Source organism: Rhamphochromis longiceps, linkage group LG16, assembly GCF_057381845.1.
Source record: "Rhamphochromis longiceps isolate RC_006_pf linkage group LG16, R_longiceps_female_GT1.1, whole genome shotgun sequence".
Taxonomy (NCBI): Eukaryota; Metazoa; Chordata; class Actinopteri; order Cichliformes; family Cichlidae; genus Rhamphochromis; species Rhamphochromis longiceps.
The window spans coordinates 6,522,803-6,544,582 of NC_140572.1; the positions used below are offsets into that span (position 1 = coordinate 6,522,803).

A 21,780-nucleotide genomic window follows, 5' to 3' on the forward strand; every position below is an offset into this window, starting at 1 on the left:
CTCACACATGTTTTTTTGGACTCTAGGAGGAAGCTGGTGTACCAGGACAGAACCCATAGAAAGGCCTCAGTTTTGATCCCAGGACCGTCTGCAGCAACATGCCTCGATTTTTATATGTATTTCTTATTTCTACAGCACCAAAACAGATGTGAGGTCATTTGAGAAGAAAAAGCCATTTCTGCTTTTTGAACTCAGTGCTTGCCAATAAGCACATACAATAAAAATGAGCTTTTCATGGAGAAGATTAGGATAAAAAAGAAAAAATCCCCCCAAATATCTCTTACTGGGATGATCTTGTGATTTATATGAAGGCCACATTCCAGGCAGGATTCTAGACAAACAGCAGAAAATAAAAGACAGCGTTCCCAACTGAAACACTCTCACATCCCAATCACTGCACTTACTATAATAATGATTGTAGCATATCTATGTTTGTATGGTCCCCATCTCCTCCTATAAGTGGCTTAATCTTGATGAAACCTTTCATAAAGAATGCCTAGGGCACTGTGAGTGTCTAAAAATATTTCATACAAATCCCACAAAATATGTTATTACATTTAACAGTTTAACTAAGCACTGGATGAAATGTCATAGTATATTGTGATACTCCATTCTGATGTATGATAATGTTCCCTAGTATCAGTAATTGTATAGGTGTTACATAAATGGGCCCCTTTAGCCTTCTAAATACATCTGATGAAAAAAAGTATAGACTTGAAACATAAAAATTCACTTGTGGTGTGTTGGTGAGCACGCAGGAGAACACACAGCTTGCTGTACAGACATGACACAGTCCACTGGAGGTGTATCCAAAACATGATTTGACTGCCTGACGATGCTACACAAATTTTCAAAGCTTCAAATTCAAAATTGTAACAATAATAAAATAATGATATTTATAAAGAAGCTCCTTTAGCCAGATTTTAAACTACCACACAAGTAAAGACAATAAAGGAGTAGAATTAAATAAATTAGAATAAAATAGAGTACAGAAAAACGTGTGTATTCGATTATTTCATTTGTAACAATTCTTCTTGGCAGTTAATCTGGTGCTGTTGGAAAGCCTGTTTATTTTCCTTTAAATGGTGCCAAGGACCTGTCTGCAGTCTGACCTCAACCCCACTGAACACTTGATTGGTTTTGTTCTGCGTTCGTACCAGAGTGACGAATGCGACCACACTAGCTGACTTGTGACATGTGCTGGTAGAATACTGGGATGCTATCCCATGGCAGTGTATTACCAAGCTGGCGACGGTGCCAGGCCCGTTTGTTAAATGAATAAATTGCTAAATTGACAAGTTGTGTTTTTCTTCAGATTTCAATCACCCAATCCAATCAACGGCAGGAAACTAGAGTTATTAACATATAAGCTGTTTGTCATTGGCAAAAGATTTGGAAAGTTTTTCTACATACTTAACTCTGCTGCTTAACCGATTTTCCTTTACAAATGTGGTGCAATTTAAGGAGAAATAAATAGGCTTTGCAGCAGTATAAGATTTGTTGCCAAGAAACACTGTTACAACAAAGAAATCACCCAAACACAATTTTACTTTTTGTGGTTAGTTAATTTTTTATTTGATGTCAGAGCTATATGGGAACTGGTGCAACAACATAACCCGGGGATTGCAGGTTTCTCAGCACTCTGGTGGCTATTTATTTCAAATCAAGGTTAGTTTAAAAAAAAAAAGCTGTGCTTGTACAAGGTTAAAAATATTAAGAACAAGAGGGAGCGGTCAAGTCCATATTTATTGTCTTTGTTTAGTATTTTTACCGCTATCTTGATACTTTATTTTCTGCAGGTCAGGTTCTTGTAACGTTCAACAGGATAACATTTTTTTTTAAATGGCATTGTCCCTTATAGCAATTTACAGAAGACAGAGACAAATGGGGAGAAAGAGGAGGGTGGAAGGTGGAGAGCAGCAGTTTAATCCATATTTCACCAACCAAATTGCTAAAGGCGAAGTTGAAAATCAGCACAGAGTCTTTAGCCTCTTCAACCAGACACATTCCTCTGAGACCCGCTGATCAACTAACCAACGTCTCTGCACACACTGGCAGCCTGTTCAGCTGTTTTTAGGATAATCCGTCTTCTGGTAAAAATGTTGTCTGAATCCTAATAGACACCAGACATAAACATGTGCACTGCAAACACACACAAAATACAAACACAAAAGCAGAATCTGTCTTCGAGCTGTCAGGTGGCAAAGAGGCAGCAGCGGCTTCGAGTCTCATTAGGATTCTGCATCTGGCTTCACATCACACACACACACACACGCACGCACGCACGCACACACACACACACACACACACACACACCCAGTGAAGTCTCCTCTGAGAAAATGTGTATATGTTTATATAGCTGCTAAAATGCTACTGTCTTGGATGGCAAATCTAACATGACACTCATGGTTGATTTCTAGCGGGTTTCCCGCTGGGCAGGTTATTCCTGTCGACAGAATTCTTTAGAAATTTCTGGTTTCAAAGATCCGATCAGGTGAGAATATTCTGCATCGTAAGGCATTGGGGCTGTGGAAAACATCCATCAAAACTTGTACAGTATATAACCTTTAAATGAATTTTGATGCTATGAAACACTTCCAGGTGATTTTAATGTTTTTAGTAAATATGAAAAAAATAAACAATTGCTATGGAAGACTGAACCTCATGCCATATTTTTTCAGTAAGAGTGGGAATAAGTGGTGTGCTTTCTAACCTCTGACTTAGAGACCTGTTTGCGTGCACTGACAACCTTATGTTGCTAGGTAAAAATGTGTATTCCCCAATCAGTGGCAAGTGGTTGCTAGAGGTTGCTGCAAGTTGCTGCGAAATCGATTGCCTGAGTCATGCAGACCTTGACCATGTCAACCACAAGTCGCTAGAGAAAAATATATATGACCTAACCAGCTGGCAAGCATTTGCTGCCAAATGGAATCAGTCGCAAAGAGGCTGCTGCACCAGAAACATCCTTGTGATTGCTTTAGTTACTTGGAAACTGCCACCGTTGCATGGAAGATGAAAATTTGTCTGCAAACACTTGCCAACTACTCCCTATGTGGTAGTCAAAAAAGTGCAAAGAAAATCTGAAACGGAGAATCTTCCACTTTAAAGTAACATTATGGCTTACTGCTGCAACCAACACATTTAAACACAGGTGGCAAGTGGTCATTGTCTTCTGTGCGAACGATGAGGGACTGCTACAATATGTTAGCAAACAATTTTTGGTGCAGCACTATATACCTCTTTGTGACCGATTTTTACCTGGCAACTGGCAGCAACCACTCGCCAACTGGTTGAGGAGTACAGATTTTTCATTAGTGAGCTGTGGTTGCCTGAAGGGGTCACTGGTCTGTAAGTCTCTGTAACCAGACTTTATCGATCTATTTCACAGTGAATGGCATCAACATCCAGTAAGTATTTGAAACCGGAATATAGATAATTATTTTGGTTGCCAATGGTTTATATAATATATATAATTCCTTTAGTGACTAACATTATCCAAGGGGTTGCCGATTGGTCTCTAGGCCAGTGTGACTGGGGCCTAACTAACGAACTACAGGGTGGCAGATATTAATTTAAAAAATACTTAATATTGCAATTTACCTTGATTGATATTTTTTTTTACGTAAAAATGTCCCAGAAAGTAACATTTTTACAGCAGTCTGCTGTAAAGTGGTTGACTTCAAGCAACCACATCTCCTCTTCTATGGGCACCAGGCTAGTACTTTGTCTCAATGAACCTTTGCCCTACTTCTAGTGAAAAAGACAGTAATTTAACACTGATGTAATGCACGGTGCTCGTTTTATCTTCAGTTGTGCTTAGTGTTTTTTCTTATCAGTGGGAGAAAAAGAGAGAACAAACTGCTTGCAATAGAGAAAAAAAATGAAAATTTGGAGAGAGGCAGAACAGATAGGATCACTGGAGCATGCAGTGAAGAGAAGGAAGAGCAAAAAAGAGGCACAGAAAATGAGAGCGGTGTTACAAATGGCTGCTGGTGAGGGGAAGGGAAAAAGGTTGGATGTGGAGAGTGAGCACAGCTGGAGCTCTGTGTGAAGCCTTACTCATGGTTACACCAGATGATGGGTGGAGAGGGCACGGACTGAGGGAGCATTTACGCTGCCACAGGCTGTCAGCAAGGTTATGCTTTTTTAAAAATGACTGCACTGAAAGGAACCTGCTGCTGCTGCTTGCTGAGGTAACTTGCAAGTAACCACCCTCATTCTTTGTTTGACTCCCTCGAAACCTGCCTTATCATCACTTAACATGCAGAGCTGTGCAGCCAGGTTTCCAGCTAATATGAGAGACATGAGGGATGTATGAAATAACATTTTTACACACATTTTTATGGTGTATTTAAAGGCAGTATGAAGCGCTCAAAGTATAATATGGTCTTTTGCTAAAATGATTAAACACACCTTAAAATATGCTTCTTAAATACCTCTGTTGACTGGTTGTGTCACAGGATTGCAGCTTTTGTCCTTCAGTACGTTAATACTACCTGAATAATAAACCTGAATGGATTATAGAGGCTAATCCACATAATATTATTATTGGATTGATGCTATATTAGAGAGGATTACACCTTGCAGAGAGCACATAGACATTACAAATGAAAGGTGTAAGCAAAGAAATACACGCCTGAAGCAAGTTTGGGGCTTATTTCCTGTTTTCATTCTCCTGTGTGGAGTAATGCAAATGTACAGTAGTGTGCAAAACTCTTCAGTAAGCCCCTTATTTCTTTGTTTTACTTCCAAGAAGACAGACCTCTTTGTAATTTCTTTAAAATTGACATGCTATACAGCATTTGTCACAAATCTGTATTCAAATCGTTATGTATTTAAACGGTTATAACCTGTTATTGCAATGTAGTTATAGTAAAGTAACATATTTCCCCATCTAACATTCCATGTCTGCCTACATGATATCAGCACAAACACTGGCAGTAAGAAAAACAGATGTGAATCGCTTTATATAGCATTATTGTCACTTTCCCTATCAGATCAATCTACTGACCTTGAAATCTTGAAATGCTACTTCCTATATGTTAACATTAAATACCACAATTGTAAGCATCATATTTTCTAAACTTTAAGTCTTTTTGTCAATTTAACCAATAACTTTGAAGACCTTGGTGGATGTAAGCCAGATGTTAATGGATTGTTAACATGACATCACACCCCTATACCCATACAGAGGAGATTCATGCCTATATATCTAAATATAGCCACTTTGTTACTAACAGTCTGTTGCAAAAACACATCATTTGTTATCATTTCTTTAGTTAACTGTACAAAAAAATGCTAAAAGTAATATTGTTTGACAGGCATGAAAAAGTATTTTTGCACCAAGATGATTCCTTGTGATAGGCCAGAAACTATCTGTGTATGATGTGCAGCAGTGGTGTGCAGTGGCTTTTACAGAAAGACAAGCAGGGATGATGTTACCATTTTTTGCTGCCAGTCTTTTATTCTCTTATACATGCCGACTGCCTCCTACAGCTTGCTGCACTGATCCTGCATGTTTTTACCTTTCTGCACTCCTTCCTGCCAGAAGGATTGTAAAATATTATTTGATATATTATATCATCTAATGATTTTCTACTAACTCGCAATGACGAGTGCTGGAGGAGCTTTTTCAGAACCATTACTTTAGCAAAAGTAGCAATAAAATATCATCAAAACGCCTCGCTACACATAAAACTGTATTATGTGCAGTGAGATTGTTTCTGCTCCAGATGTTTAAAGCTGAGCTCATGTTAAATACTTATATAAAATGTTTAATCAACACTATAACATTCTATATAATCATATACTTACAATGGCTATCATGTGAGTACCACTATCTCAAAGAAAAAAACTAACATGCTAATCAGCTCAGCCCTAAATTTCTTTTTTTTTTAAGAAAAAAAATTGTTTGATTGGTAGTGGCTCAATTTTCCAACATAACAATGATCCCAAACACACTGCCAGTGCAGTACAAACATACTTGGATAAAACATAAGACATAGTGGAACACTGTCAGTCATGGATGGGCCTCTCCAGAGCCCGGGCCTCGACATTATTGAAGCAGTGTGGGATCAACTTGACAGAAAATGGAACAAAAGGCAGCCAACATCCAAAGGAGATATTAAAATTCAAGAAGGATTGTCTCAGAGAGTTCAAGCTGTGTTGAAGAATAAAGGGGGTCACACCAAATATTGACTTCAAGCTAGAAATGTACATAATTGCCTTATATACTGTTTTTACATGTATGTTTGCACATTTTAATAAATTGCTGGACCTATTTCCCATTTGCCAAGCAGAAAATACTAAAATGAGGGCGACCTCAAGACTTTTGCATAGTACTGTAGATCAACATGAATGACTTCAGTCTTTAACAGCTTGGCCAGATTTAGAGTCTCTTTATAAAGGCTCATTTTAAAACTTACATTATTATACATCCTAAAGGGTTGATCTGGATTTAGTGTTTTCAGGGGGAGAAACATTTCGTCACTCATTCAAGTGACTTCTTCGGTCTTCTTCCGTGGCTTTTACACCCCAAAACACACTGCAACCAAAAATTGGACCACCCCAAGGATCGGGTCCCCTGACACAAATAGAGTAATATAGTGTACGCTGTGCCAGGAGGATTGCCAGGATTTACACATCGGGGAAACCAAACAACCTCTGGTGAAGCGAATGGCACAACACAGAAGAGCTACCTCGTCTGGCCAGGACTCTGCAGTCTATTTACACCTACAGGCCAGTGGACACTCTTTCAATGTGGAGGATGTAACATCCTAGACAGGGAGGAACGCTGGTTTGAGCGCGAAGTCAAGGAGGCCATTTACGTGAAAAGGGAAAGACCATCTCTGAATCGAAGAGGAGGCCAGGGTACATCTGTCACCATCTTACAATGCTGTGATTGCAGCCATTCCCGAACTCTCTGTGAATGGTACTCATGGCCATTGATCAGTGGTCTTTGATCAATGGTTCTTGATCAATGGTCATGACAGTTTGCATATTAATGATCAAGGAACTGACCTCACAGCCCATTGTTCATTCAGTGGGTTAGTTTCAGTTATTGTGCAAATGTACTGTTTATAAGATTGGGGAAACCTGCAGTCAGCTGAGACTGAAGAAGTCACTTGGATGAGTGACGGAACGTTTCTCCCACTGAAATCGCTACGTCCACATAAACGGGATCAACCTTTTGGGATTTACTTACAGTGGGGCAAAAAAGTATTTAGTCAGCCACCGATTGTGCAAGTTCCCCCACTTAAAATGATGACAGAGGTCAGTAATTTGCACCAGAGGTACACTTCAACTGTGAGAGTCAGAATGTGAAAAAAAAAATCCATGAATTCACATGGTAGGATTTGTAAATAATTTATACGTAAATTAGGGTGGAAAATAAGTATTTGGTCACCTCAAACAAGGAAAATCTCTGGCTCTCACAGACCTGTAACGTCTTCTGTAAGAAGCTTTTCTGTCCCCCACTCGTTACCTGTATGAATGGCACCTGTTTGAACTCATCATCTGTATAAAAGACACCTGTCCACAGCCTCAAACAGTCAGACTCCAAACTCCGCCATGGCCAAGACTAAAGAGCTTTCGAAGGACACCAGGAAAAGTATTGTAGACCTGCACCAGACTGGGAAGAGTGAATCTACAATAGGCAAGCAGCTTGGTGTGAAAAAATCAACTGTGGGAGCAATCATCAGAAAATGGAAGACATACAAGACCACTGATAATCTTCCTCGATCTGGGGCTCCACGCAAGATCTCATCCCGTGGGGTCAAAATGATCATGAGAACGGTGAGCAAAGATCCCAGAACCACACGGGGGGACCTGGTGAATGACCTGCAGAGAGCTGGGACCAAAGTAACAAAGGTCACCATCAGTAACACACTACAACGGCAGGGAATCAAATCCCGCAGTGCCAGACGTGTTCCGCTGCTGAAGCCAGTGCATGTCCAGGCCCGTCTGAAGTTTGCCAGAGAGCACATGGATGATACAGCAGAGGATTGGGAGAATGTCATGTGGTCAGATGAAACCAAAGTAGAACTTTTTGGTATAAACTCAACTCGTCGTGTTTGGAGGAAGAAGAATACTGAGTTGCATCCCAAGAACACCATACCTACTGTGAAGCATGGGGGTGGAAACATCATGCTATGGGGCTGTTTTTCTGCCAAGGGGACAGGACGACTGATCCGTGTTAAGGACAGAATGAATGGGGCCATGTATCGTGAGATTTTGAGCCAAAACCTCCTTCCATCAGTGAGAACTTTGAAGATGAAACGAGGCTGGGTCTTCCAACATGACAATGATCCAAAACACACCGCCCGGGCAACAAAGGAGTGGCTCCGTAAGAAGCATTTGAAAGTCCTGGAGTGGCCTAGCCAGTCTCCAGACCTCAACCCCATAGAAAATCTGTGGCGGGAGTTGAAAGTCCGTGTTGCTCGGCGACAGCCCCAAAACATCACTGCTCTCGAGAAGATCTGCATGGAGGAATGGGCCAAAATACCAGCTACTGTGTGTGCAAACCTGGTAAAGACCTATAGTAAACGTTTGACCTCTGTTATTGCCAACAAAGGTTATGTTACAAAGTATTGAGTTGTATTTTTGTTATTGACCAAATACTTATTTTCCACCCTGATTTACCAATAAATTCTTTACAAATCCTACCATGTGGATTCATGGATTTTTTTTTCACATTCTGTCTCTCACAGTTGAAGTGTACCTCTGGTGCAAATTACTGACCTCTGTCATCATTTTAGGTGGGGGAACTTGCACAATCGGTGGCTGACTAAATACTTTTTTGCCCCACTGTACCTGGATTATTGAGCATTATTGTGCAGGATGACTACTACTGATGCACTTAATGTGATTTTGACTATTAAACATACATTTTGATAATTTAGTCTAAAAATCTATCTAAGTCTAAGTTTTTAGGTTTTGTCTGTAAAAGCATAAGTACCGGTAAGTAACAATTACCGACCACTAGTTTAAAGTACAGTACTGAAATTGAAGCTGAAGATGAACCTCAGAAAATAGGAATCAACTCAAAACACCAAACAAAAATACACTACATGTAAACTATGCTGGAGTAAAAACATTTGAAGCCCAAGGCTGGGATTCTCATGGTCAGAATAAGTAAATGTTTGTGGAGAAGGAGACTGATAAACTATCAATGTCATTAGTTGCACTCTTTTTTTCTTTTTTAACAAACTGCTGAATGTGTGTCTGTCCGTGCAAGAGCTTGTAAGAGTTGTGCTTTCTGTGGGCTTATTTGGAGAGATCTTGAAGCCAACAAGCCCACCCTTCTTCGTCAGACTTGACAGCACATAGACCCAAAGCACTTGTATTAGCATTTTATCGAGTGACCTTCCTGCTCTTCAGTCTGCCTCTTATGTTTTCGTTTTCACTCCAGCCTTCCTGTTCCCTCAGAAAACGCAACTAATACCTCTGTATGACCCAACGTGAACTGCATCACTCAAAACTGCTCAACTGGAATAGTTCACTCTGACTTTGAACATTGAAAACTGCAAGAGTGTGCTGCAATATTTTGAGGGTGCGTGCATCCAGCTTTAAGAGGCTTGTTAACTGTTTTACTTTGGGCATTTCTCGATGGTTTCCTAGAAGCACATGACTGTTGCCACAGCTGCCACATTTTTAATTACTCCACTGGTAATTAGGGGTTGCCCATCGTTGGTATAGGAGATCCCGGACTGTCATCCATGCACAACGCCTTTGTTGGTGGTGTTCATGGCTAAAAGGGGGGAGCACTGGGAAAAAATGAATGCTCATTCACACTGTCAGTCAAGCTGCCTTCATGTGGCTGAGCATGCAGCTGTGACTGATGTTCTAACAGGACACAGGGGGATGCATTATAGTTTATCCTGAAGGCAGGACACAAAAACAAAGGAGGTTCTCGGGGGAGAAGAAGAGTTCACTCTATGAGGTTTGAGGCTGCTTGGCTGCCTCCAACATGTTCTTCTTATCATTGTTGTTTTTGCCTTGAATTCCAAAAACCAACATAACAAAGACAAAGACCTGATAAATGCATTCCGATCAAACCTGATATGTGGGTGAGCTTTTGCGGCGCATCATTTGGGATGTATTTTTTAAATTTTCCTCAGTTTTCTTTACAGGTGCCCCCTCTTGAATCAAGGCTGAATGCCTTCTACATGGCGCCAATAATGAAGCAGAAATGTTTTGTGTACGTTCTTACAGACTCTTTTCTGTGTTGTGTTATGATAAAAATGGTAATTTCCTGAAAAAAAAATCCACCTCGGTGATAAGACATTTCTGTGGTGTAACGTAAATCATCTGTTCATTATCTATACTCGCTTACACTGTGAAGGTCATGGTGGCTGAAGCCTATCTAACCTTGGCCAGGATGCTGGGTATACTTTCGACAAATTACCGGGCTTTTACAGGACTGACACAGAGACCCATTTGCACACAGACTTTAACGATGCTCTACCAAAACATCAAAATCAACATCAAAATAAATAAGAACTCTCCAGCAATAAATTTGATTTAATAACTTGAAGCCACAGAATCAGAATCAGAAACTTTATTGTCATTGTCATGAGAACAACGAAATTAAGAATGGTCCCCGATCATTGCATCATCCCTAGCAATATCAAAATATAAATAAAACAATAAAATTCAATAAATAAAATAGATAGAATACTTAAAATACTAATAAGATATAACAGTAAAACATTCACATACATTCCCACACACATGCTTCAGACCGTGCATAGATTAACACAAGAGTGGCGTGATGGACATTTTTTTGTAGTATTCAGATGTGTTATTGCAGTTGGATAACAGCTGTGTTTGAGTCTATTAGTCCTTGCTCTGATTGCCCTGTACCGTCTGCCTGAGGGCAACAGTTCAAACAGGGAGTGGCCAGGATGTGAGGTGTCTTTTATGATGTTTTGGGCCTTTTTAAAACAGTGGGCGTTGTGTAGAACTTCCAGTGTGGGGAGAGGGCAGCCAGTGATCTTTTGGGCGGTGTTAATGATCCCTTGGAGTGCTTTCCTCTGAGCCCCTGTGCAGCTAGTGTACCAGATGCATATGCAGTAAGTTAGAACACTCTCAATGGTGGCTCTGTAGAAGGACACCAGCAGTCTCTGTGTGATGTTATTCCTCCTGAGAATTCTCAGGAAGTACAGTCTCTGTTGGGCCTTTTTCAGCAGCTCGGAGGTGTTCACACTCCAGGAAAGGTTCTCCTCTATATTGACTCCCAGGAAGCGGAAGCTTGCCACCCTTTCTACACAGTCCCCATTTATGAATAGTGGTTGGATCTCTGCCTTTTTCCTTCTGAAGTCTATTATGAGTTCTTTGGTTTTTGAAGTGTTGAGGAGGAGGTTATTGGCCTTACACCATGACGTCAGCTGCTCCACCTCGTCTCTGTACGTAGACTCGTCTCCCTTGGAAATGAGCCCCACCACTGTGGTGTCATCTGCAAATTTCACAAAGATGTTGCTGTGGTGGCGAGGAGTGCAGTCGTGTGTGTAGAGAGAGTAGAGCAGTGGACTGAGCACACAGCCCTGGGGTGAGCCAGTGCTGAGACTCAGGGCTGAGGATGTGTGATGGCCAACTCTGACTCTCTGTCTACGGCCCGAGAGGAAGCTATTGATCCACATGCAGGTGCTGTATGGAAGCCCCAGGTCTTGTAGCTTGGCCACCAGTTTGTGTGGAAGGATGGTGTTAAAAGCTGAGCAGTAATCCACGAAGAGCATCCGCACATAGCTACCATGCTCTTCCAGGTGAGTTAATGCAGCATGGAGTGCTGTGGCTACAGCGTCTTCCGTGGATCGGTTTGCTCTGTAGGCAAACTGGTGTGGATCCAGGCTGCGGGGCAGGGCTGCTGTGATGTGTCTGCGGACCAGCTTCTCAAAGCATTTCATTACCACTGGGGTGAGTGCCACCGGTCTGTAGTCATTCAGGCCGGTGATGTGGGGCTTCTTAGGCAAGGGGACTATGGTGGAGGACTTCAGGCAGAGTGGGACAGTCGCCTGTGCGAGGGATTTGTTGAAAATCCTGGTGAAGATCCCAGCCAGCTGTCCTGCACAATCCCTCAATATTCGACCTGGCACACCATCAGGACCCGCCGCCTTCCTCGGGTTAACAGCCTGCAGCATGCGCCTCACCTCGTGCTCTTCCAGGGTGAGGGTGGTGCTGCTATGGGTGGCGTGTTGCTGCTGTGGCTCCAATACCTCCGGTACCCTGGTCTCAAAGCGGGCAAAGAAGATATTCAGCTCCTCTGCCAGCTCCAGGTCACCGTCCGCAGCTCCGAGATTGATCTTATAGTTGGTTAGGTGCTGGATGCCTTGCCACACCTGCCGGCTGGTATTACTCTTCAAATGGTCCTCGATCCTCCTCCTATAGTCCCCCTTTGCCTCTCTGATGCCTCTCTTCAGGTTGGATCGGGCTGTGGTGTAGTAATCCCTGTTGCCAGACCTGAACGCAATGTTCCTCTCCTTCAGCAGCTGCCTGACCTCCCGGGTCATCCAGGGCTTTTGGTTGGGATAAGCCCGGATCCGTTTGACTGCTGTAACAGTGTCTATGCAGTGTTTTATATAGCAGAGGACACCGTCTGTGAACATTTCCAAGTCCTGATGTTCAAAGATATCCCAGTTAGTCCTGTCAAAACAGTCCTGCAGCTGCTGAGAGGCACCCTCTGGCCATATGGTAATATTCTTTGTGATGGTAAGAGCAGTTTTCTTGAGGGGGGCATATGCAGGGATTAGAAACAGTGACAAGTGGTCAGACTGACCCAGATGTGGCAAAGGTCTGGCCCTGTAGCCCATTTTGATGTTGGAATAAACTTTGTCCAGAATCTTGTCACCCCTAGTGGCACACTTGACGTGCTGGTGGAATTTGGGGATTGCTTTTTTTAAGTCTGCGTGATTGAAGTCCCCAGGACCAAAGATACCAATATATTACTTTAATTCTGTATGTAAATCACACATTAAATATATTTAAACTGATGTTTAGTGCAGTGATCCATGTTCTCAGTATTCATTTTGTTCACCACATGTTGCACAAAATAGCCAATTTGAACAAGCGACAGTTTGAGAGCAATCTTTGGAATAACATGGTTTTAATTTGTATGGGTTTTCTTAGTATGTATTTCGCTGTACAGCTGCTCCTTTTTTATACATGTATAGTTTTACATAGCCTACCCAGCGACTACAATTTTTCAAATATCTGACATGTTAACGTCTTTTTTTTTCCCAAACTAAACTCTACTCACAAGCATCGTGCTTGTTAAAGAAATCAACTGGATGGCAAAAATCATTATTTCTACAGAGACTGTAAGCTAATCGTAAACAGTAATCATATGCAAGCTAACACTGCAGTGACACTGTTTTAATTTCCTGGTCATTATTTGTATATTGTACAAAAAACAGAAAAGGCTCATATCATAGAAACTAATCCTTTAATGACCACACTAATGATCATCACTAAGGAACAAAGTAATTGGAAGTGAATGGACTAAAAAAGTGCCTGATCTGAAGCAATGAGTAAATGGAAGGTAATTAAACTCTGTCCAGTCAGGCTGATCTTTCTCCAAAACAAAGCCAGTATTTTATAATGCCTGTCACAAGTATGCGCATTAGTATTAGAAGCCTAGGCCCTTTAGTATACCTTCCACGCATTTCTCCCAGCTTAGCCTGACAGACTCACCTAATATAATTGACTTTGTTTAGCTGGCTGTGCATATTTGTGTGTGTGTGCGTAGCTTGCATGAAGCTGTGAGAGTCTGTAGGTCCACCGCTTGGCCTTTCATCACATCACTGCACCGACTGAGTCCATGCAGAGATCAGATAGGGAGCAATAAAGCCAGACTCTGAGGAGGAAAATCTTTGAGACTCTTCAGTGTGAGACCTCTCGCAGAGCTGAGCGTTAGCCTATCAAGCAATAAACACCCTCAGAGCAAGTTTATCTTAAATTTGCTTAACATCTGTTGCCAACATCAGATGGGCATAAAGTCTTTACGAATGAAAGATTAGGCGCTGCAGCCAGAATCTTCGAATTTTAGTTCACAAGTTCAAATTCCCTAATGCAAAGCCGGTACTGAAACATCTACAATTAAATGTAATCTCCCTACCCGATGATTTACAGAGTGAAACTGCTTGATAGGTTCGTTTAAGACGGCAGAGTCTCAATAAAAGGCTTCAGTTCAATTCTTTCACAGAAAATGAGAACGAAAATGGAAGAGACAGCAATAGTGAGGGTTTACTGGCAAAAGAAATCAATTTGCCAAGAATTTGATTTCTCTTAATGAGTAAATCCTTTCTGCCTAAAAACATACCCAAAGCTGTGCAAGCACTGCACTAAAAGGCTTCAGGGTGCAGTAACTCATGTCCAGTGGGAAATGCCTTTGATAGAGCACCAGTAACAATTCAGGTAGAGTCATGTGGCTCTTATTTTGGTGGGAAAAAAAACTAAAAACACCTCCTACTAAGTCCACAGGCATAAAATATGTATGCACAGCAAGCCTGAGGTCTTTCATACTGTATTTTTTAATTTGTAGAAAACAAAGAAAACTGCTGCAAGAGTATAACAGTTTCATTAAAATTATCTGATTGCAGTCTGGATTTTAGCCAGTATTCCCATCAATCCTAGAGGTATTTCCAGTCATGGCTTGGATGACTGCTGAGGCCCAGTCATCCCGAAAAATGCTGTACTAAAGGAGCCCCGAGGGTAAAACTGCGAGACTCCGCAGATTCCACAAGGGAAATAAGATATTACTGCAATGTTTTCCTATTTCATTTACTAAATGGCATCACAGAGCGAAAGCAGATAATGAAGACAAATACAATCACTGTTGTGTAGCTGCGTTGTTCTACACTCTCCCATCTTGGTTATATAACATATTCATTGCTCTGACTCTCCTCACCTGAAAATGTCCCAATTTGCCGTTAAACCAACAAGCACCATGTGCGAGTCAGTTTTTCACTACAAACACAAAAACTGCTAATTTTTGCAAAAAGTGCAATTTGTAAAATGAAATAATTTTTCGTTTATTCATAAAGACTAAAATACAAAATATTTTCTAGTTATTGTGTTCTTGGAATGTAAGAACTTATATATGACTAAATTTCATATCTTGGCTTTGCTGAAGCTATCAATATTTAAAATATGCTGAAATGTTCTAATTTCCATTTTTTATGTACACTTTACTTGAAGCAGAAATTTCATTCCCAAGCTTCAAAAGGCAATTAATTAAATAATAGATACAAGAATAGCCGCACTGGCTCTCTTCCACAGTGTCTTTGTCAGATGGCCCCGCCCCTCCCTGAGTCTGGTTCTACCGGAGAGTCCTTCCTGTTAAAAGGGAGTTTTTTCTTCCCACTGTCGCTGGGTCATCTGTAGGTCGTCTGATTGTTGGGGTTTTCTCTGTATTATTGTAGGGTTCTTACTTTAAAGTATAAAGCACCCTGAGGCAACTGTTGTTGTGATTTGATCCTATATAAGTAAGATGTTTTACTTGAGAATGAAAGAACTCTGAAGTTGTGATTTGCAGTTTTGTTAGTAATAATAATAAATTATTAATTAATCACTCAACGAGCAAAAGAAGTAAAAAATATAAAGTAGCACTATGGTAATATGAACAGTCACGAAATTAAAAATTTAACCCTGTGTGTGGAAAAAACATAAACATAACACAAAGTACCCTATCCTGGGTTGTTACAAAGAATACTACATGTATAATTAATATAGTGATGGGGAAAGAAAGCTTCAAGTAGCTATGTGCAGGTCAGTCATACCAGCTGAGGACCAAAAGCACTCACAAATCACTGCAGGGATCGCTCCAGTGACTCTGAACCTGACTGCCTGGTGATGCAGCTGCCAGCATCAATCAGCTGTTACCGCTCTTCTAATTCAAACGACAAAATACATCCTAATCTTTTTACTTACTCAAAGTTACTCCCAGAACGCTTCCCCCTCCATCACATCAGAAGAAGACGTCTCGTTTTATACGTGGGCTCAGATTCACAGAGCAGGTTCAATCCTCGCAGCTCCTCACTATTAAGAATCTGATGCCGGTTGCACACAGACCGGCTCCCTCCAGGTGGATCGATAACGACACTAACGTAAAACCGCGTGCCACACGGCCGTTCGTTCACTCTGTCCCTCCCTCGTGCTCTTTTGATGGATTTCTATCGAAGGATCCCGGATACGCGACCTCTTGCTTTTGCGGCTTTCTCCTTGGGAACTGTGTTGCCTTCAGGTGCTGCTCGTAAAAACGCCTCCTTCACCTTACAACTTTATGATTACACAGTAGTAATCCAATGCACTTCATGTTTCTAAAATAATAATAATAATAATAACAACAATAATAATAATGATGATGTCACTGTTTTGCCATTAAAAGTTGATTATTTACAATCTGTTTTTTATTTCTAAACTTCAAAGAGCCAATACGTTTTTATATTTGCAAACCTGGTAAATGTTAAAAATCTATGGAGTTTGCAGCTGATAAGTCAAAAATAAAGATCATAAAATATCTAATGCATCTCAGTAATATGTGATGTGTTCAGTGTTGGGAAGGTTACTTTTAAAATGTATTCCATTACAGAATACAGAATACATGCCCCAAAATGTATTCTGTAACGTATTCCGTTACGTTACTCAATGCCAGTAACGTATTCTGAATACTTTGGATTACTTAATATATTATCGTGCTTTTTACAACAACGTGAATGTACTATTGCTGTGTGATTTATTACTATTACTGAAGGTCCGCGACTCCGAACTGTAGTAAAGGGACCTCTGACTAATACGGCGGGGTCCCTGTCGGCTCGTAGCCGAAAAATAGCTTTACTTTGTTGTGTGGGTCAACTTTTCTTGCGAGAGACAGAGAGAGGCGTTGAAAGGCTGCTCCAACGGAAATTATTGTTTCGGAGGAAAACACGAACACGGTGTACAGTCGAGTCTTAATAGCTTACTTACAACTGGGCTCGTCAGGCACTCTTCTTGGCTGCAGTGGTTATTATTATATTTACATGTTTCCAGCTCCCGTTTTTGCTCGATGACAACTCGTACCTTTCCACTCCCCTTTTTCTCCCTCCTCGCGCTCACAGACACATAACGTGTATGGCAGTCCATTCTCCCTGCAACACGGACTACACTGCCCGTGATGCTACATTCTTTAGAGCTATGCTTGTAGCATTCTGCCTGTTAGCTTAGCACAACAACAACAACAACGAAAAGGCGCTCTCTCACCCAGGAAACACACAGTCGCAGAGAGAGAGAGAGAGCGTCGCCCTGTAACCATGGCAACCGTAACGCTGCCGCCTGGAACAACAGAACGTAGCTGTCAAACAAAACCAAACAGTCCTGACCCGCGACAATATGAAACAGGAAAGTACCGCAGTGTAATCCATTTATTTCAACAAAGTAACTGTATTCTAAATACCACCTTTTTAAACGGTAACTGTAACGGAATACAGTTACTCATATTTTGTATTTTAAATACGTAACGGCGGTACATGTATTCCGTTACTCCCCAACACTGGATGTGTTACAGTGACAGGTGAAATCGGGTTTAGAGCCAGCTGGTATTCGTCAACAACACGTGTGAAATTGATATTTACGACTGCAAGTGAAAGTAGCACTAGCCATAGGACAAGCTCCCACTCTGTCTGTGATTGGCCACGATGAAAAAACTGCCACACTGACCCCCTTCCCCAGCCCCCCTCAAAACTCCAGGCAGAGAGTGAACACATAATGCTTGCTGCCATACCTGTCCATCTGCCTGCGGTTAGTAAAAGTGTTTAATACTAATTTTAAACAATTTTGTGCAGGTTCCTTGCCACCGGGGACTCCTTCAGGACCATCGTGTTTAGTTTTAGAGTTGGTGTGTCCACGGTGTGCCAGATCACCCCCCAGGTAGCGACGGCCATCTGGGACTGTCTAGTGCAGGGGTGCTCAATCCCAGTCCTCGAGAGCTACTGTCCTGCAGCTTTTAGATGCATCCTTGTTCCGACACAGCTGAATCAAATGAATGGCTTGTTATCAGGCCTTTTCCAAACTTGATGGCATGCTGAAGAGGTAATCAAACATTTGATTCAGCTGTGTTGGAGTAGGGATGCATCTAAAAGCTGCAGGACAGTAGCTCTCGAGGACTGGGATTGAGCACCCCTGGTCTAGTGGATGATTTCATGGCTGTGCCTTCACCTGGAGACTGGCGGTCCATCGCAGAGGGATTCCAGGAGCGCTGAAACTTCCCTCTCTGCTGTGGAGCTCTGGATGGGAAGCACGTCCAGACAAAGGCACCCCATATGTCATACAGGAGACACACACATTGATATACACTAAATATTTATTTCATTTCTTTTTTTGTGGTGCCCAAATGTATGCACCTGCTTGATTTTGTTTAAACAATTATTGCACACTTTTTGTAAATCCAGTAAACTTCTTTTCACTTCTCAAATATCACTGTGTGTGTCTCCTGTATGATATTTAACTGACATTTTTTATTGTAACAACCAACGATTTATACAGGAAAATAATGTCTATTAACAAGGTTGCCCAAACTTTTGCATCCCACTGTATTAGTACAGGGAGTGCAGAATTATTAGGCAAGTTGTATTTTTGAGGAATAATTTTATTATTGAACAACAACCATGTTCTCAATGAACCCAAAAAACTCATTAATATCAAAGCTGAATGTTTTTGGAAGTAGTTTTTAGTTTGTTTTTAGTTTTAGCTATTTTAGGGGGATATCTGTGTGTGCAGGTGACTATTACTGTGCATAATTATTAGGCAACTTAACAAAAAACAAATATATACCCATTTCAATTATTTATTTTTACCAGTGAAACCAATATAACATCTCCACATTCACAAATATACATTTCTGACATTCAAAAACAAAACAAAAACAAATCAGCGACCAATATAGCCACCTTTCTTTGCAAGGACACTCAAAAGCCTGCCATCCATGGATTCTGTCAGTGTTTTGATCTGTTCACCATCAACATTGCGTGCAGCAGCAACCACAGCCTCCCAGACACTGTTCAGAGAGGTGTACTGTTTTCCCTCCTTGTAAATCTCACATTTGATGATGGACCACAGGTTCTCAATGGGGTTCAGATCAGGTGAACAAGGTGGCCATGTCATTAGTTTTTCTTCTTTTATTATACCCTTTCTTGCCAGCCACGCTCATATATATATATATATATATATATATATATATATATATATATATATATACACAGTGGGGCAAAAAAGTATTTAGTCAGCCACCGATTGTGCAAGTTCCCCCACCTAAAATGATGACAGAGGTCAGTAATTTGCACCAGAGGTACACTTCAACTGTGAGAGACAGAATGTGAAAAAAAAATCCATGAATCCACATGGTAGGATTTGTAAAGAATTTATTGGTAAATCAGGGTGGAAAATAAGTATTTGGTCAATAACAAAAATACAACTCAATACTTTGTAACATAACCTTTGTTGGCAATAACAGAGGTCAAACGTTTACTATAGGTCTTTACCAGGTTTGCACACACAGTAGCTGGTATTTTGGCCCATTCCTCCATGCAGATCTTCTCGAGAGCAGTGATGTTTTGGGGCTGTCGCCGAGCAACACGGACTTTCAACTCCCGCCACAGATTTTCTATGGGGTTGAGGTCTGGAGACTGGCTAGGCCACTCCAGGACTTTCAAATGCTTCTTACGGAGCCACTCCTTTGTTGCCCGGGCGGTGTGTTTTGGATCATTGTCATGTTGGAAGACCCAGCCTCGTTTCATCTTCAAAGTTCTCACTGATGGAAGGAGGTTTTGGCTCAAAATCTCACGATACATGGCCCCATTCATTCTGTCCTTAACACGGATCAGTCGTCCTGTCCCCTTGGCAGAAAAACAGCCCCATAGCATGATGTTTCCACCCCCATGCTTCACAGTAGGTATGGTGTTCTTGGGATGCAACTCAGTATTCTTCTTCCTCCAAACACGACGAGTTGAGTTTATACCAAAAAGTTCTACTTTGGTTTCATCTGACCACATGACATTCTCCCAATCCTCTGCTGTATCATCCATGTGCTCTCTGGCAAACTTCAGACGGGCCTGGACATGCACTGGCTTCAGCAGCGGAACACGTCTGGCACTGCGGGATTTGATTCCCTGCCGTTGTAGTGTGTTACTGATGGTGACCTTTGTTACTTTGGTCCCAGCTCTCTGCAGGTCATTCACCAGGTCCCCCCGTGTGGTTCTGGGATCTTTGCTCACCGTTCTCATGATCATTTTGACCCCATGGGATGAGATCTTGCGTGGAGCCCCAGATCGAGGGAGATTATCAGTGGTCTTGTATGTCTTCCATTTTCTGATGATTGCTCCCACAGTTGATTTTTTCACACCAAGCTGCTTGCCTATTGTAGATTCACTCTTCCCAGTCTGGTGCAGGTCTACAATACTTTTCCTGGTGTCCTTCGAAAGCTCTTTGGTCTTGGCCATGGCGGAGTTTGGAGTCTGACTGTTTGAGGCTGTGGACAGGTGTCTTTTATACAGATGATGAGTTCAAACAGGTGCCATTCATACAGGTAACGAGTGGGGGACAGAAAAGCTTCTTACAGAAGACGTTACAGGTCTGTGAGAGCCAGAGATTTTCCTTGTTTGAGGTGACCAAATACTTATTTTCCACCCTGATTTACAAATAAATTCTTTACAAATCCTACCATGTGGATTCATGGATTTTTTTTTCACATTCTGTCTCTCACAGTTGAAGTGTACCTCTGGTGCAAATTACTGACCTCTGTCATCATTTTAAGTGGGGGAACTTGCACAATTGGTGGCTGACTAAATACTTTTTTGCCCCACTGTATATATATACATATATATATATGTGTGTGTGTGTGTGTGTGTGTGTGTGTGTGTGTGTGTGTGTGTGTGTGTGTGTGTGTGTGTGTGTGTGTGTGTGTGTGTGTGTGTGTGTGTATAAACATGACAGCACAGCTTAGGTTAGCAAAGTTGCATCTGAATAAACCACAAGATTATTGGAACAAAGGACAGACACACAAACAAGAGATAACATGTGTTCATGTTATCAGCATGAACACATCATAGAAACTGCGTGCATGGTGGTGGAAATGTCATGGTTTGGGGCTTGTTTTGCAGGCACAGGACCTGGAGACCTTGCAGTCACAAAGTCAGTCATGAACTCCTCTGTATAGCAAAATGTGAGTCCATCTGTCCAACAGCTAAAGATTCGTCCAAACCGAGTCATACGGCAGGACATCGATCCCAAGAACAACAGCAAATCTACAACAGAATGACTGAAAAAGAAAAGAATCAAGATGTCCAGACCTTAACTCATCTAAAATGCTGTTGTAGGTCCTTAAGAGAGCTGTGTATGAACAAATGGCCTCAAATCTCAATAAACTGAAGCAATTATGTAAAGAGGAGTGAATCAAAATTCCTCTGCAACAATGTAAGACTCTCACTTCAGGAATCACTTCAAGTTATTACTGCTAAAGGTGGTTCTGCAAGCTGGTGATTAATGGGGTTTAATCTTTGTTTTTCATAGAATTCTGTGAAAACTTTCTTTTCCATGACTGTATATCTAATTTGCAATTCTTACAGCGCATACTGTTATTATTTCACCTTCTTCTTTTTTTTACCCAGTCAAACCTTTTATTGAGATCAAAATCATATTATCAAGAAAGATGCTGCAAAAAGCGCTTCCTCGTAATATGTATAACACAAACAAGAGAAAGCGAGAGCTAAAGAAAGCCGTCACACTGCAGTAATTCACAGATAATAAGACGTGTCT

At 41.3% G+C, this 21,780-nt stretch overlaps 1 protein-coding gene across 2 annotated transcripts in view; it reads right to left on the bottom strand.

The window, feature by feature from the left end:
• Positions 1 to 17,529, bottom strand: part of arhgef49 (Rho guanine nucleotide exchange factor 49) — a 77,261-nt gene extending 59,732 nt beyond the window's left edge. The window contains exon 1 of one of the 2 annotated variants that reach the window (XM_085384576.1): positions 16,960 to 17,529. The gene's annotated coding sequence lies outside the window, so the exon portion shown is untranslated. Of the gene's footprint in view, positions 1 to 15,924; positions 16,232 to 16,959 lie in introns of those variants that run through there. The other variant, XM_085384572.1, reaches the window with a different exon arrangement.
• Positions 17,530 to 21,780: the final 4,251 nt, after the last annotated feature.